This window comes from Plasmopara halstedii (genome assembly GCF_900000015.1).
Source record: "Plasmopara halstedii genome assembly, contig: Scaffold_253, whole genome shotgun sequence".
Lineage (NCBI taxonomy): Eukaryota > Oomycota > Peronosporomycetes > Peronosporales > Peronosporaceae > Plasmopara > Plasmopara halstedii.
Window position 1 is genome coordinate 705,725 of NW_020187174.1, and position 201 is coordinate 705,925.

Genomic DNA, 201 nt, shown 5'->3' on the forward strand with positions numbered 1-201 from the left:
CTTCCCGCACGCAATACACGACGTTTGGATTGGTGCTCGCCATGAATGAGAAACGAGACCGCGTAGGAAGCAAGCCGTACGCGAGTCGGAACTGAAGATGTTCGTTTATTGGCAGCAGCAGCACGCGAAGGCGTTTACGAAGTGCGACGAACCTTCGAACAGCGCTAGGTTGCGACTGTGGGTCGTGAAACAACAGCGGGT